The sequence below is a fragment of the Schistocerca piceifrons genome, chromosome 4, assembly GCF_021461385.2.
Source record: "Schistocerca piceifrons isolate TAMUIC-IGC-003096 chromosome 4, iqSchPice1.1, whole genome shotgun sequence".
In the NCBI taxonomy this organism is placed as follows: Eukaryota; Metazoa; Arthropoda; class Insecta; order Orthoptera; family Acrididae; genus Schistocerca; species Schistocerca piceifrons.
In genome coordinates this window covers 658,139,814-658,154,948 of record NC_060141.1, presented here as the reverse complement: position 1 = coordinate 658,154,948, position 15,135 = coordinate 658,139,814, and positions in this window count along the sequence as shown.

The window sequence follows — 15,135 nt, the reverse complement described above, 5'->3', positions numbered from 1 at the left end:
ATCTGTTAGGTCACGTTCAGTTTGGCTTTAGAAATGGTGATGGCACCATAGCGGCAGTTCTGACGTTGCGTTTGATAATGGAAGCAAGACTGAATGAATCTCGAGACCTTCGTTGGACATTTTGACCTGGAAAAAGCATTGGAGAATGTAACATAGTGCAATATGTTGGACATTCAACGAAAAATAGCAGCAAGTTGTAGGGAAAAGCGGAAATGTACAATATGTACAGCAACCAAGAGGGAACCATAGCAATGGAAGCCCAACAACAAAGCGGTCGTATTAAATAGGGTGTAAGGCAAAGATGCAGTCTTCCGCTACTGCTGTTGAATCCGTACCCCAAAAGAAGAAGCAATGACGAAAATGAAAGAAGGCTTCAAGAATGGGATTAAAATTCAGGGTGTAAGGAGACGTTGGTGTCCTTACGAGGGAAACTTCACATAGCACCTCCTTCACATTTAGTGGTAAGATGGACCAATGTACAGCCCGTCAGAAACTGAACACAGATCAAGCACGAAAACAGGAAGATGGTGTCCTGAACTGTGAAAAAACGAGCAAAAGTAAAACTGGTCCAAACTAAAGATGTTCAACACCGAGCGTATTGGAAGAGCTGCGGCATCCCGGTTGCCTGATCACGGTGTTACACTGCAAAGCGGGAAATCCGTGTTCAAAACCCCCTTCGTGTCCAATTTTTTCACATTTCGTCCAGTCACTGAAGTTTCTGTTCTTCTTCTGTAGTCTTGGCAATTGTCATACTAAATGTTGGTTATGGAATATGTGTCGTGTGGTAAGAATATATTATCGTCGCAAGTAAATCTGATGAATAGTGAGAGGAGGCGAGATGCAGCACAGACCACTTAAAGAAATGAAAAAAAAGTGTGTAAACTATGTTACGACAAAGAAATTCAACAGTCAAAATTTCCAAAATGGAACCCAAGAATAATAGGATGTGGTATTTTTGTAGAACAAATGGGAGGTACATTCGTCTGGAGGTTCCTTCCTTAAATCTCGCTGTTGCAAACGGACGTTGCACCATTACACAGACGCAAACTTGAATACAGTGACCGGCCAAGTGAGTGACCCGGCGGACAGTTCATAATTTTGTGAGATAAAATATGGGGTACGAGGGAATATCGAACACGGATCTCTTCCTTCCCAGTCCAACACTGTGACCACATAAACACGACACGGTGGCTCATCCAACTCGTTCCACGTTGCACAGCTTAAGCTCGGACTGTCCCCTTAGCCTATTTTACTACTTTTTTTTTACAGCACAGTGCACCTTCTTCCTGTTTTCATGCTTGATCTGTGTTCAGTTTTTGACGAACTGTCCTCTGGGACATCTTTCCACAACATCTGAGGGAAATCACTGTAGAATATAGACTGATAATAAATCGGAAAAGGACAAAAGTAATAAGAAGTGGCAGAAATGACAATAAGTAGAAACTTAACATAAAAATTGGTGGCCACAGATTAGAAGAAGTTAAGGATATCTGCTACGTTGGAAAAGAAATTTCCCGCGACAGACGAAGTAAGGAGGAAATAAAAAGCATATTAGCATAGGCAGTGAGAGGATTACTCACCCATGGAAGTACACTAGTATCAGACGCTAATTTGGGGGAGAAATTTCTGAGAACGTACGATTGGATCACAGCAGTGTATGACAGTGAAACGTGGACATTGGGAATACTGTAACAGAAGAGAATCGAAGCTCTTGAGATGTGGGAAGAAAAGGGATGAGGAGGTTTGCGGCAGAATCGGCAAGGAAAGCAATATGCGGAAAACACTGACAAGAAAAAGGGATACGATGATGGGAAATCTGTTAAGACATCAGGGAATAGCTTCCATGATACTAGAGGGTAAACACTGTACTTGAACGCAGAGACTGGAAACAAATAATTGTGGACTTAGTTTACAACTGCCACTCTGAAATGAAAAGATTGGTGGATAAGAGGAATTCGTGCTTTCTATTGCCCATGACACCAGAATCACCTAGCACGGAAGTACTGGACTTTACAGCCTATGTTGTATGATTATAAGATAATGAAACAATTACAGCCGTCCTTCTGATGTCATGTATTGTGTAGCTACCAGTTTCGGCGCTTCAGTGCACCATCTTCAAGCCCCAGTTGATGCTGAAGGGGTTATCACGATCCATATACACAATGAAATGTACATATGGATCGTGATAACCCGTTCAGCATCAATTGGGGCTTGAAGATGGTACACTGAAGCGCCAAAACTGTTAATTATACAATGACGGCTGAAGATGCCCTTCATTTTCTTGTAATAGTGAACGGCCGTAGTCCCCAAGACCTCCAGTTAAAATGATGGATATACAAAAAAATATACACTACTGGCCATTAAAATTGCTACACCAAGAAGAAATGCAGATAATAAACGGATATTTATTGGACAAATATATTATACTAGAACTGACATGTGATTACATTTTCACGCAATTTGGGTGCATAGATCCTGAGAAATCAGAACCCAGAACAACCACCTCTAGCCATAATAACGGCCTAGATACGCCTGGCCATTGAGTCAAACAGAGCTTGGATGGCGTGTACATGTATAGCTGAACATGCAACTTCAACACGATACCACAGTTCATCAAGAGTAGTGACTGGCGTATTGTGAAGAGCCAGTTGCTCGGCCACCATTGACCAGACGTTTTCAATTGGTGAGAGATCTGGAGAATGTGCTGGCCAGGGCAGCAGTCGAACATTTTCTGTATCCAGAAAGGCCCGTACAGGACCTGCAACATGCGGTCGTGCATTATCCTGCTGAAATGTAGGGTTTCGCAGGGATCGAATGCAGGGTAGAGCCACCGGTCGTAACACATCTGAAATGTAACGTCCACTGTTCAAAGAGCCGTCAATGCGAATAAGAGGTGACCGAGACGTATAATCAATGCCACCCCATACCATCACGCCGGGTGATACGCCAGTATGGCGATGACGAATACACGCTTCCAATGTGCGTTCACCGCGATGACGCCACACACGAATGCGACCATCATGAAGCTGTAAACATAGCCTGGATTCATCCGAAAAAATGACGTTTTGCCATTCGTGCACCCAGGTTCGTCGTTGAGTACACCATCGCAGGCGCTCCTGTCTGTGACGCAGCGTCGAGGGTAACCGCAGCCATGGTCTCCGAGCTGAGAGTCCATGCTGCTACAAACGTCGTCGAACTGTTGGAGAAGATGGCTGTTGTCTTGCAAACGTCCCCATCTGTTGACTCAGGGATCGAGACGTGGCTGCACGATCCGTTACATCCATGCGGATAAGATGCCTGTCATCTCGACTGCTAGTGACACGAGGCCGTTGGGATCCAGCACGGCGTTCCGTGTTAGCCTCTTGAACCCACCGATTCCATATTCTGCTAACAGTCACTGGATCTCGACCAACGCTAGCAGCAATGTCGCGATGTGATAATCCTTATCGCGATAGGCTACAATCCGACCTTTATCAAAGTCGGAAACGTGATGGTACGCATTTCTGCTCCTTACACGGGGCATCACAGTAACGTTTCACCGGGCAACACCGGTCAACTGCTGTTTGTGTATGAGAAATCGGTTGGAATCGTTGCTCATGTCAGCACGTTGTAGGTGTCGCCACCGGCGCCAACCTTGTGTGAATGCTCTGAAAAGCTAATCATTTGCATGTCACAGCATCTTCTTCCTGTCGGTTAAATTTCGCGTCTGTAGCACGTCATCTTCGTGGTGCATAAATTTTAATAGCCAATAGTGTATTTCACAAAATAAGTAAATAAAATCATTTGTACACCACTATCTACACCTACATCTACTACTATGCAAACCAACCGGAAGTGCATGGCAGAGAGTAGGTCCCACTGTACCAGTTATTAGGATTCCCTCCCGTCCCGTTCACGTATTGAGCACGAGAAGAATGTCTCTGAGCGTGTAGTACTTGCACTAATCTTATCCTCACGATCCCCTTGTCATCTCCGTGGTGTAGCAATTTTAATGGCCAGTAGTGTATGTTGCGTGATGTTCAGTAAAACGAATGCCATCGCCTACCGTTGCTTATAGCAGGGAGTGTATCCTTGGCTGTGGTAAGGAATGTTACGTTTTTTGTGAAGGGGACTATACATGAAGGCGAATCCATGAAGAAGATGGACGAAGGCACGAGGGAGTCCGTAACTAAATGAAGTACGAAATCGCTTCGCGGCCGGGGGGCCGGGAGGGGGGGGGGGGAGGAGGAAGCGGTGAGCGGTGGCTGACTGCATAGGGCGACGCTTCCGTAAAGCCTGTTTTAGCCTGGTCTTAGAGCAGAAGCAGGCTTTCTTACTCTGGCCGTAAATTAATTCCCAGCCGCCCCCTGCGCTCGGCGCTGAATTAAAAGCCGAGCGCAAATCCGTGCCGGTCATTGTGACAAGGGGGCTGTGTGCACAGTGAGTGTGCCGCGATTTATGTCGCTGTATCGCGCAGGCAAGCCGGATGCGGGGGAGGAGTCGGACACGTCTCCAGCGCCGAGGCGTCGTCGCACATTGTTTCCAGCGGCGCGCGAGCTCAGACGGAGATTACGGCGGGCGGCTCGGCGCTGTCTGGAAACTCGCGCGCCCCCTTAAAAAATGGCCGCCGGCGCCTGCGTAATATTGCTGAAAGATTCCGCATGACGTTTATACGGCGCCGCGGGAGACTGCTGCGCCCGCATGTGAAGATGAACGTTCCCGCCAACGGCCTTGTGAGCGCGCCTGACGTATAAGCGTCACAACTTCCCAGCAGCGTCGCGTCGCGGAGAGGGCAGGGACCCCACGTCCCCCCAACGTGCGGCGATGTTGGCGGCTGGGGAACATTAGGGACAAGAGCTGTGTAACTGTCCGGTGCCTTCTATAATCCATCTGCAGTTTATGGGATTGAGCTATAATTTTTTTTATTTATTTGTAATCTTTATGTGTCGTCTTAGGGCACGATGCTGTCAGCGAGGCTCCGACACATGACATGCAACAAATCAAAGGCAGTAAAACGTTATAGAAAAAATTGTAATGATCTGGAATTCAGAGCTAAAAAATCACAAAATTGAACCAATAACTCTGGGAAGGAAAACAGATGGAATTAAGGTAAATTGCTTGGCTTTTACGGATGATTTCCCAATACTTTCAGAAAACGTGACAGAAGCAGTTACTCAAATAAACATTCTGCAAAAATTAGCAAACAGAACTGTTCTCAAAATTTCAGCTGAAAAAACGAAATTCATGACAAATATAAAAAATGCACCAAAATACATAGAAACACAAATAGGTAAAATAGAGCGAGTAAATAAATTTAAATATCTTGGAGAAACTATACAACAGAACGGACTAGAAAAATCTGCAATCGATGTAAGAATTAACAAAATGGAAAGAGCATATGGTTTGACCAAAAATATTTACAACAAGAAATGTATATCTAGAAAAACAAAACTAAAAGACCACGCCACAGTGGTACGACCAGAATATATATACGGATCTGAATGTCTAACGATGAACTATAAGATGGACGGACTAGAGGTACTGGAAAGAAGGATTATTAGAAAGATAATTGGTGCAGTGAAAACTGCAGATGGTTGGAAAATAAGAAGTAATGAGAAGATCTACAAAAATATAGAGAAAATATTTGAAGTAATGGCCAAACGAAGGTTAAACTTTTTTGGACATCTCTACCGAATGGATGGAAATACACTATGAAAGCAAATACTCTTATATTTCCGGAAGAAGAAATCGACAATAGCATGGATTACAGAAGTAAGAAAAGATCTTGAAAGAAACAACATCAACGAATCAGAAATAGCAGAAAGAAATCGTTTCAAAAACAAAATACTACATTTGGAAGGCTTTCAAAGCAGAAGAAATAAAAAATCGGGAACAACGTGGACAGTAGAAAGGAAGAGACTTCATGGGGAGAAAATGAGGGAATACTGGCAAAATAGGAAACAACAACAAAGGAAGAAGAGGAACTGAAGTTGTTAACGTGATCCTCGTTGGTGAATACGATTAAAAAAAATTAATAAAAAAAGAAACTTATTTTAGTAAACAAAAGACAAGCTCGCTCACTCACTCACACACACATACCCACACACAAAACACAAGAACTCCAAGCTTACCTATATTAACAAAAAAGAGAGAAAAAGGTCGCTTACCTATTTCAACATACTGATCCCCAACACTATTGACGAATTTCCATGCGCTTTTCACATGTTACATGAGCGTATCGTTTTGCAACGTATAGGCATTATTTTATCAGAATCGAACTATGGGAAAAACGATATCGCGATTTAAAGTTTTATTTAAAACCATCTTGTATGTCTGTTTGTCTGAACAAGTTAATCTCCAAAACTATTAAACGAATTTTCATGAGGTTTTTCACAGGTAACCTGAGCGTCGCTTGGGTAAACATATAAGCTTTATTCACAACTGGATCACAGGAAAAATGATAATTTAATCTGAAACTGTCATGTTTGTCTGTCTTAACATGCTAATCTTCAAAACTACTAGAAGAAATCTTATGGCGTTTCTGTGGAGCGTGGCTTGAGACAACATATAGGCATTAATTCATCAAAACAAGGTCACGGAAAAACAAGGTATCATAACTCAAATTTTTATCTAAAACTCGGGTGCCTGTCTGAACATGGTAAGCTCCAAAACTACTGGACGAATTTTCATGGGGTTTTCGCCGGTATATTTTGCGTAGCTTGGGGCAACATATAGGCTTAATTTCATCAAAAATGGGACACGGAAGAAAAATACACTGTAATTGAAAGTTTTCTCTAAAATCATCTCTCAACTTGGTACTCTGGACGTTAATCAACACAGCGCAATATACCTGAGAACCACTAGATGGCTCTGCTAGTTTTTTAGTACACCAAAGAACGAATACATGGTGCTGCTAGTTTTCTAACACTGCGACACATGTATTTTCTAAAGTTTACGCCATTGGCAGAATTAAGCACTGCAGTCGTATTTTATGAATGCGAACTTTACTTCGCTAGGATATACGGATTTCGCTTTGTGTAAAAAAATTTAACGACTTTTCTTTGCTCCTATCGATGGGTTTTATTTATGTTCTTCTTTAGGAAAGACGAATTTATTAATGTTGCTTTGTGATTTGGGTGTCCATTCATTAATTTCTGATTTTAATTTTCGTTTTGCTTACGAATAAAAATCCTTAGGAAACGCTGGAGTCTTTATGAATACACCATAACGGCTAAAACACTGAGGGCTAGGCTGCATCAAGAGTACAGTCAAGATCACGAGGTGAGACTTGCTGCAGTTCGAGAAACTCCTCCCAAAAGCCAGGTGTTACGTAAGTCCGATCGACAGCTTCATGCACTATTTCGTCCTCAGAATCCACTCACCAATAGAAGTGTAAAATCATCGTGGGCTTGTCCCATTAACGGTATGTCCTTTAATATTTGCAGAGCAGAGTGATATGTAGTCATCGTGTGTAACCAAACTAGAGGTTTTGGGGGCCTCTTCTCTGTTTCTGGAATAACAGTCGGTCTGGGCGGAAACCTCCATTGTGACTTACATTGTGCCTAACTGTGGTAGCCATCATGATGAATGTAACTAAAATGTTGACCTTCCCTTTTTTCTGACACTAAACGTTAATGGCCACAGACCTTAGTACCATCAAACGTAATAATTCCCAGTGCACGTAGTTTACCAGTTCTTGTAGTGCTTGCTGTCTTGACATGTGCTTTTATTCCCACCACGTCATTCTGTGCTTCTCTTGTTGTAGAAGCATGTTCTCGTACGATGGAGTGCGTAAATGATAACGTGTAATTGCCATCTTCATTGGTCTGAAATCTTCCAAACTTCTCGACAATCCGACAGCAACACAGTGTTCTGTATCTTGTAAGTTCATGTGAATATTCATCCGGTATTATTTGGATTAACTATGGCATATGGCGAATTGAAATAATTATATGTGATGTGTAAAATTTATAAGAATTTTATTAAAATCGGATCAGTTTCATCATCAATCTTTTGATTCACTAAGCCGCCCCACCCATTAAGCACATTCACATGTTGCTTCAGAAGATATCACGACTGTAACGAAAATTACATTGCTCTCGAGTGTTTCCTCCAAAATCTAATCTTTATGCCTTTGTAATATTAATCGTATGTAAAGTTGTTATTGCGTATCTGAGGAACAGAATTCTAGGACTCGGTTTGAACGTACTTACCTATTATTAATCATGTTCTTGAGAGGTATGCAGGCTATGGAAAAGTACGCTCATGAGTTAAATTTTATGCGATGATTGTTAGTTCCCAAAGGAAAAGCAACAAGGGAAAGAACACGAAGAAGAAGGGAAAGGTTGTCATATTATATGATAAAACAAAACGACCATTTCGTGATCAGTTGTGACAGCAACGAAGAAAGCTACAGAAACACTTCGTAGTGTAATTTTCCACTAAGTACACAAAGGAGAAATGTACACTAAGCTCAGGTACCTCATGCCGCGGAAACCCAAAAAAGAAGGATCGTGAAGGGGGATATATGAAGGACAGAATAAGAAATTGTTAAACCAGTAGAGAAAGAATAAAGAAAAATCAAACAATTAACTACATAAATATTAAATCAATTAGGGATCATATGGCAGACGAAAGTTGCTGATTACCAATCCAGCAAGTGTAACACTTTGGCGATCACATCGTTCTCAAACGCAGCAGGTGTAAATACTGTCAGTGAATACAGAATCAGCTCAACCAGTTTCTGCAGGAACGTAGCAAAGGCAACACTCTACATCATACATTTGGAGCCGGATACCATGAAAAGCTGATTGCTCATAGTATACGTAAAGCAGCAGGTCTTCAGTGAGCTAAACAATACATCACGCGGACAATAGCTGAATCGAGGCGTTTAGTCTGGTCCGACTTAATGTCGTAACTCTAAGCGGTTCAATTATCAATAAATGGCTCCTGCTTAATCTCGTAGAATACGTGACGTAAACCGTCCTTCTTCGTCGCCGAGCTGAGGAAGCGTTACACACTTAGTACTACCGCAATGTATCGTTGGAGAGAAGTAACCATGTCCTAACATACTGGAGCCATAGTGGTATCGTCAAATGTTAAACACAAAATCAGCGACAGCATCGTCAAGAGTAATCTTGTCAGCAGCACTACTGTTCAAAACAGTTTTGAACAGTAGTGCTGCTAAGATGACTCTTGTATATACTGTTGTATTATATATCTGACGATGCTGTCTCTGATTTTTTGTTTAGCATTTGACAATGCTTATATGCCTCCAGTATATTACGACACTTTTTTTATAAAATAGATCTGAAGACGGTCATTATAGACCGAAACCGGTAGTCTGATGACAAGAAATTTGTCACCGAGTAAATGAAATTTATGCATGCTTGTGTTGATCTATTGCGCTTCCAGAATGACGAGGTCGCTCAGCGAATGCCACGAAAGCATCCCCCACTCCGTTACACCTTCCTCCTCCAGCTTAGACTCCTCCTATGATTGTTGAAGAGTTTTTGCTTTCAGACTTTTCAAGACGATAGAGGATAAAAGTAATGCATCTGAAAAGCCTGCCTGTCACTACTCTATGAACGTCTAGTTGCAGTGTTGCAAATTTCAGCCTTCGTCTCGGTGAACGGTAGTCTGCACGGGTGTATGGAGCAGGTACCTGCTGCGGAGGCCTATACGCACCAAGGTTCGCTGAATTCTCATCGAGGTGACAATGTTGATAGCTCCTTGGGTTATCTGGTCAGTCAGCTGCTCTACAGTTGCACATCTACTCGCCTGTATACTTCTGCGGCGCCGTCGTTCACCTCTATCATCAATGGCCTGTGGTGTATTCGCAGTTGCTTCGGCACCGGTTCTTGGACAGTGCCATTTTGTCAGGCACGGAGTACTTTAACCATATCGGCAGGCGAACAGTTTACAAACTAGCCATTTTGGAAATGCTTCCATCCTTGAAGAGAAGCCAATTATCATGCACTTTTGGAGGTCAGATAATTCGCTTCGTTTCTAAATTGCAATAACGATTGTCCTCTGGACAAGTTTTAAATGCCCTCCACTGCTAATGCTGCCACTTCTCGTCTGTGGGTGATTACGTTAGTGTGATGCATCTTTTATATTTCCGTGCTACGATACTGGAATACATATCAAGTAATAAGATGATAGAGAGTCACCAGCTAGCCGGCGTCATCATCTTGCAGGGATAACATGTAGGCGCCATGCCAGCCCTGATGGACTGGGATTTAGGTAATCTGAAATGCCTGGACTAGCAGGACGGAGTGGATTAGGTTGTGGAGAGGGGCCAAAATAAGTTGTTGTCAGTTGCACTCAACATACAAATTTTATTTATCAACACACAATATTACAAAAAGGATGCAAAACACTCAAAGCTTTAATCGACCTCCTTTAATTAACTTTAGATCGGCTGAAGGCCACACTCAAAATCCAAGACACAAGGCCTAAACAAGACATTGAAACACAGGGTTCTTCTGGAGGTTTCACCCAAGAACATTATCTAAATCTTCAATATAAACAGGCTGAAGGTCTTAGCCATTTAATTTTAATGAAACTTGGCTGGAGGCCACATATAAAGCAATAAGAAGAGTTTCAATCAAAGGGAAAAAGGCCTTATCTTAAAACATTTCATGCAAAATGCGGATGAAGGCCCCATACAAAAGCATAACAATCTTATGCCTTAAGGGCAAGACAAGAACATTAATTTAAAAGATATTAATACTCAGCTGCAGGCAACTTATTAACAAAATATGATTGTCGGCTTAAGACCTAGGAAAAGAGTTTCAGTTTAAAAGTCAGAAGGCTTTATCTTAAAATACCTCATGTGAAATTCGGCTGAAGACCCCATATAAAAGAATAACAATCTCATGCCTTAAGGGAAAGACAAGAACATCAATTTACGAGATGTTGATACTCGGCTGAAGGCCACACATCAACCAAATAACTAAAACCCAAACAGGGAAATTACTATGTAACACTCAAGGAACAGCGCTCAAAAGTTTCCAAGGGTCGGCCTGGGATTGTAACACTAACGCCCGTTTAGGTGAGATAGACAGCCTATCCGACGACTTCTTAATGTGATGGCAACACAACCGACAGGCAGCCGACCGACCAATCAACAAGATGAGTTCCGCTCCAAGCAACCAGCAACACGACCGCATGATTTCAATACATCGACACACAGAATATTGGCTCCCACAACGATCAACAACACCTCAGCAGAACTAGACACCGCGCTGGACAGCAACAACACGACGAGGAAAATACACTGCTGAAAATTACGTCAACGACCAGGGCAGGTAACCGGAACGACAACGGCCACAAGGCAGAAGATACCGCTAGTCAACTTCAATGACGGGGAATAAATTAAGTTAAACTCCACAGGAAGACGGCTGGAATCTTGGCCGGCTTGAATACACACACGTTGTTGCTCCCGGGAATGTCCCAAAAGCGACAACCACTATCAAACGAAGAAATGAAAACAGTTGAGGCTCGATAGTAGGTTAAGTGAGGACTCAACTTTCATGTCCAAGATCAGTGGGCGACGAACTTCGTTGCACGCGGAAGCAGCATCTCACACTCCAACTGCGCGTGCACACCACCATCGGCCCCAGCCAGAGTCCGCGCGACGGAGACTTCCTTGCTGCTCCACGCCGACCGGCCAATTGCCCAGGCCCGGAAATGGTGAAAGGACCATATATACGTCGGCCGATGAGATGACCAACCAACGGTCGTCCCGCTCCAATCTCCCTCCGTCGGACAGTTCATGTGTGTCGCCAGCGGTCGGCGAGCACTGGCTGTCCGCGCCTCACCGGCCCTCCGTCCCCCATTTCACTGCTGCTGCGTCCCGACTGCACTGCTGGTCCGTCTCCTACCGACTGCCACACACACGACGACCCGGAAATACTATCGGTCGCTCCAGAGATGGTACGACAGCGCACTTATCGATACGCGCTGCTGCTGCCGCTCACGGACAAGTAACGCAGGAAGTTAGCGACGCCAGTAAATGGAATACGAAAACGAGGCGGCAGTACCATAATAGAAGATGACAAACAATAAATGGCATGAACACGAGCCGTGCACTGCTCACTAACTGTCAGCGACTTGGGAAAGCAGCTCAGCTGAAGTAAACTATCTGGTGGCGTCTATCAAAACGAGCAGAGAGAGACGCGTGTTGGTGACGTGTGGGTGGTGCCGAGTGAAGGGCAGAAAAACAACGCTAGAAAAGAAAAACGGCCTTCACTTGCAGCGTGGCGCACTAAGCCACACGTGACGGCATCCGGGCCACACGTGCTCGCTCTGACGTCGCGACTCCATCAATCTCTGCACAAAGGGCGGGCACCGCAGACGGCGGCAAACAGACGCTGCTGGTGTGTTGTGCAGACACGGCAGCCGCACATTAGAGGCTCGGCCCCGCTGCGACTTATTAATTCTTCCCTTTGTCACTCTCGCGGCGCTAGCAGTCAAAGAAACGTAGCGCAGATGGCCGACGCTGTAGCTAATTACTTTGCCCTCGTGAAACTGCTCCTAAACAGGGCTGCATTTATTCATAGGCCATCTAAGCTGTTCCGAACCACAACTTAAAAAATATACACTGAGGGCACGATATTCATGAGATAGCAATGTGTTGATTGAACCGTGAATGTACTTTTAAATATTTTTCTTAAAGAATTTACTTTATGTACTAACGAATCATCAAGAACATTAACACATTTAATCACACTACGTGAGCGTGGAAGCAGTTGCCAGGAAGTAACTGATGGAAAATGAAATTACTTTTAACAAATGTGAATTTTATTCCTTTAAGCTTTTTCAAAAACAGATTTAAAATTGTAAATAGAAAAGCACCCTCGAAATATCAAGTTACAATTTTATTTAGAGGCAGAAAGAACAATATTAACATTATGAGCCTTCGGGCTGAGAAGCTTGCCTGCTCCCATTCAACACTGCCGTAGTCGTGACCGCTCACCACAACCTCTGAAAGAATACACTGGTGCAAATCTGCAACACACCAGATTACTTAAAACTAAAACATTTTTAAAAAATTCACACAAACACGTAATCTGGGCGCCCCGTAAGAGGGATGGAAATGGTACAACACTCAAATTATTTGCTACCGAAAGTGCAATTTTTTTTAAAGGACTCTTACGGTGGAAGGGTGGCAACCTTATAACCTAAAATGACTATTTAAATAAAATCCATCAAATGCAGACTTACATAAAATGTACAACATGCTCTACATTACATATATACCAACTCGCAAGATGATAGGCAAGATAAAAACATATTTCAAGAATTCGGCCTTTAAGCAATAAATTCAACACCGACAAACATGACATACGCAGCTATTAACGTATGGCAGATTGACAGGGTGACCGAGTGAGGTGGCGCAGTGGTTAGCACACTGGACTCGCATTCGGGAGGACGACGGTTCAATCCCATCTCCAGCCATCCTGATTTAGGTTTTCCGTGATTTCCCTACATCGTTTCAGGCAAATGCCGGGATGGTTCCTTTGAAAGGGCACGGCCGATTTCCTTCCCAATCCTTCCCTAACCCGAGCTTGCGCTCCGTCTCTAATGACCTCGTTGTCGACGGGACGTTAAACACTAACCACCACCACCACCATTGACAGGGTGGGGGGTTACTAAACAACCCGAACCACAGATTGCTCTAAACCTCCCCAATTCCACAAGGGAAAAACGGACCACCCAATTCATAAATAACCACCTTCCCGCGGGTGGGCAAACCGAGAAGAATGATGGGACGACCCCAAAACAAAGCGGCTGGTGACCTCACCAAGAAAACAAGTAAATGAAGCAAGATATCTCCAATCGCTTAACTTCTAATGAACTGCGATTTCTGGCGAAGACCTGGCGCAGCACCTCAAATGCTCCCCCGAACCGTCCGCTGCCAGCCGCTTCAACGGGCGCAGGATGGCGCGCCGATCTCCCGTCTCACGGCGTCGCAGCTCTCCCCGGCCAGCCCGATGTCGTGGTTCCGCTCCTGTTGCTCTCGTGTGAACCACGAAGCCACTACCCCTTTCTATACGGCGCTGCCCACTGGACTCACGTGGGGACCTCACATGCGCCGACGCTCAAGGCGGACAAGTCATCTCGTGTCTCAGTGCGCGACCGACCAACCGACCGCCAATGGCCGTTGCCCGAGCAACTTGAGCAGACTGGCGGCCTAACGCGCAGACTCATATGCAGGAACTCAGCCCCGACCGGGCGACCGCTAGCTGAGTTCTGTTACTGGCGGGCGGAGTGGCACGACTCTCATTTTCTGTCTTTAAAGTTTGATCCAAACGACAGACATACCCTCGCACTCCGACGACAGACAGACACTAACTGCTGCACAAATGCAAACGAGAGACAGACCAGCAACTGATGACGCGAGACTGACCTAGCCTCACTCTGACTGACCAACTGACCAGACTCGCCGCCTAGCGAGCTCATAGCGCCCCTTAAATGCACGTGAACAGGCAACCTTTCGCCTTTTACACCAGAGGGAGACACCAAGGCTGCGATTGCCACAGCGGCGCCACCGCCAGAAACGCAGAGCGACCGCTTGACACAACGCGCTGCGGCGCGCTCTTAAAACAGAAATTTTTACCACGGCTCATACATATACAGATGACTTTAATACCGCGTACACAGAGAATAAAAGGGCAGTGCATTGGCGGAGCTGTCACTTAGACACAGGTCAGTCATATGAAAAGGTACTCGACGTGATTATGCCCACACGATGAGAGTTAACGGATGAGGATGATGATGATGATGATTATTATTATTATTATTATTAAAGCTGAAGAAATCAATTAAAATTTGCTCTACGGCCGGGATGGGTAACAGAGTTGCACGGACTACCTCAGTTCAATGCTCTCCCTAACACAAACTTCAATTCACATCTTCAGCTTGTTTCGAACGCGGAATGGTAGTTGGTGTTAGAACCACGGTATATTTAGTTTCGGAAATCCTTAGGGGATTCAGTACTCCAAGATCCAAAGTGTCAAGCGTGTGTCGAGAATACCAAATTTCAGGCATTACTTTTCACCTTGGACAACGGCGGCCTTCACTTAACGATCGAGAGCAGCGGCATATGTACAGAGTTGTCAGTGCTAACAGACAAGCAACAAACGGTGA